At 52.3% G+C, this 2234-nt stretch overlaps 1 protein-coding gene across 1 annotated transcript in view; it reads left to right on the top strand.

Moving 5' to 3' along the window:
• Selenon (selenoprotein N) overlaps positions 1-2234 on the top strand; it is a 22170-nt gene that overhangs the window by 6110 nt on the left and 13826 nt on the right. The window lies entirely within an intron of this gene.

Below are 2234 nucleotides of genomic sequence, written 5' to 3' on the forward strand. Positions count from 1 at the left end.
GTGTGTGTGTGAGAGAGAGAGAGAGAGAGAGAGAGAGAGAGAGAGAGAGAGAGAAATGAAGTAGCACAGAAAGCACAGAAACACAGAAAGGCAGGCCAGGGCACAGGAACCCCTCAATCCCTGCTTAAAGTACTGCAGCCTGGCCAGGCCCCACCCCACCTTTGTATCCCTCCTTAGCTTTAAGAAACCGGTACCCCTCATTCCCAACCCCCACCCCTGCACGGGCAGCAGGAGACCTATGCCTTTAACAAAAAACCTGGTGAGATAAATAAAGGGAACCTGGCAAATTCATCTCCCCTCCTTTGTTTCCCGGGTACCTTGCCTCATCAATCTTCCCTCCTAACCTGCTCTGCCCTCTGTTAGCTGTGCTTCCGCAGAGAACAGAATTTGGTTTTCTAATAGCATCTGTTTTATGTGGGGTGTCCCCAAACATTAGCTGTAATGAGTTGGAAGAGGCACAGTTAGGAGCTTGGGACATCAACACCAGATGTCAGGCCCTCCGCCTCCTCTGAGGATGTGCAGTCAGAGCACAGGACAAGGCTAGGCCAGGCCCACAGCCCTGGAACACTGCAGGAAACCACCTCTGCAATGGACACTGTGGAGTGCCCACCCCTGGAAGGCATGAATGGATGCCGGGAAGACAAGGCCCTGTCTTCATGGCACTGTGGCAACTAGAGACCAAAGTGCTACAGAATAGCAGCAAAGTCGGGTTGTGCTCACCTCATTCACTGAATCTGGGGGCTGACTGTTATCTAGGGTTGCTGGCTGCTGAGCTCGGGGTTTACCCACCACCCTCCCAGTGCCTGTGTGCCCAGCACTGGGATTACAGGTAGGTCCTAAGCTGACTTTTACATGAGTGCTGGGCATCTGAACTCAGGTCCCCAGGGCTGTGCAGGCCACCAAGGGCCCACTGAGTCATCTCCTCGACCCCCAGGCAAGTTCAATAAATAGCCCAAGAACAAAAGAAGACAACATCATGAACCAGCCGATCTGTCTAGCACACCATGGCCAGGACTCCATTAGTGCACACAGCCCGGGGGTCGCTGGCGCATGGAAGTTGGCTGCGCCTCTTTCCTGTAGACTGAGTGGTGTCTAGAAATCTAGGCCCGATGCTCTCTGGAAAAGAATAGTCACCTTGGGCCCTTGGAGCCGGATATCATTAAAGGAAGCCTGACAGGAAGTAGGACTCGAGGGGCTGGACCAATAGGGAACCATTTCCTTCAATTGGATCCCTTCTTTTCCTAAAGCCCTGCCCTGAGCATGCCCAGTGTTCTCCAGTGTCAGCCAGATCCAGTTGGTAACTCAGACACTACACCACCTGCCGAGCTTGCAGCCCCAGCAGCCTATGCCTCCCTCTCTCCACAAAGCCCAGAAGGGTCTCCAAGACCCTCCACACATGGGAGTAAACCTGACCCTGGGCTGTGAAGGTCCCAGCTCATCACCTGTAGGTGATAAAGGGCAATCTGAAGAAGGGCCCTTCAGCTGGACCAGGAAGGGGAGGTGCGGGCTTCATCATTGGCCGTTTATGCCTGAAGACGCTTCAGAGAACAGGATCATCACTGGAGACCACTGAGCTTCAGCCTCGTTTTTATGTATGGCTAAAACCTGTTCAGCTATATTCTGTTCTGGTATTATAGTGGATCGTGGAAACCTGGTTCTGTGAGTGTGTGTGTTGCACACGCCTGTGCACACATAGGCCAAAGGTCGATGTCACAAGTCTTTCTCTATCACTCCACCATATTTTTTGAGACAGGGTCTTTCATTGAAGCGGGAGCCCGCCTGTTTCACTAGGCTGACTGGCCAGCAAGTCCCAGGGGTCTTCCCGTCTCTGCCTTCCTTTGTTACAGGTAGAAGTGTGCGGCGGGCGCATCTGGCTTTTTCACATGGGTGCCGGGGATCCGAACTCACAACCTTAAGCTTGTGCCATCTCCCCAGTCCCCATGAGTCCTCTTGAGCCACAACGGGTATTTTAGATCATGATTTCAACAGCAGTCTTCAAAAATGGCATCCACGTTTTGCAAAAGTAACGGAAACCTAGATGGAAGGGAGGAAGGAAGGGAAAGACGACCCGGTGTTTGTGCAGGGGTGAGAGTGATCATATTGAAGGCTCGGGAGACAGAGACAGGAGGACCATTTCAAGTTTACGGCCAGCTTGAACAGCGCAGCAAGTTCCAGGCTAGGCTGAGCTACAGAGTGGAAAGGATATCTAAAATAATTTAATTGTTTTTCCTCCT

The sequence above is a fragment of the Microtus ochrogaster genome, chromosome 10 (assembly GCF_000317375.1).
Source record: "Microtus ochrogaster isolate Prairie Vole_2 chromosome 10, MicOch1.0, whole genome shotgun sequence".
Classification (NCBI taxonomy): domain Eukaryota; kingdom Metazoa; phylum Chordata; class Mammalia; order Rodentia; family Cricetidae; genus Microtus; species Microtus ochrogaster.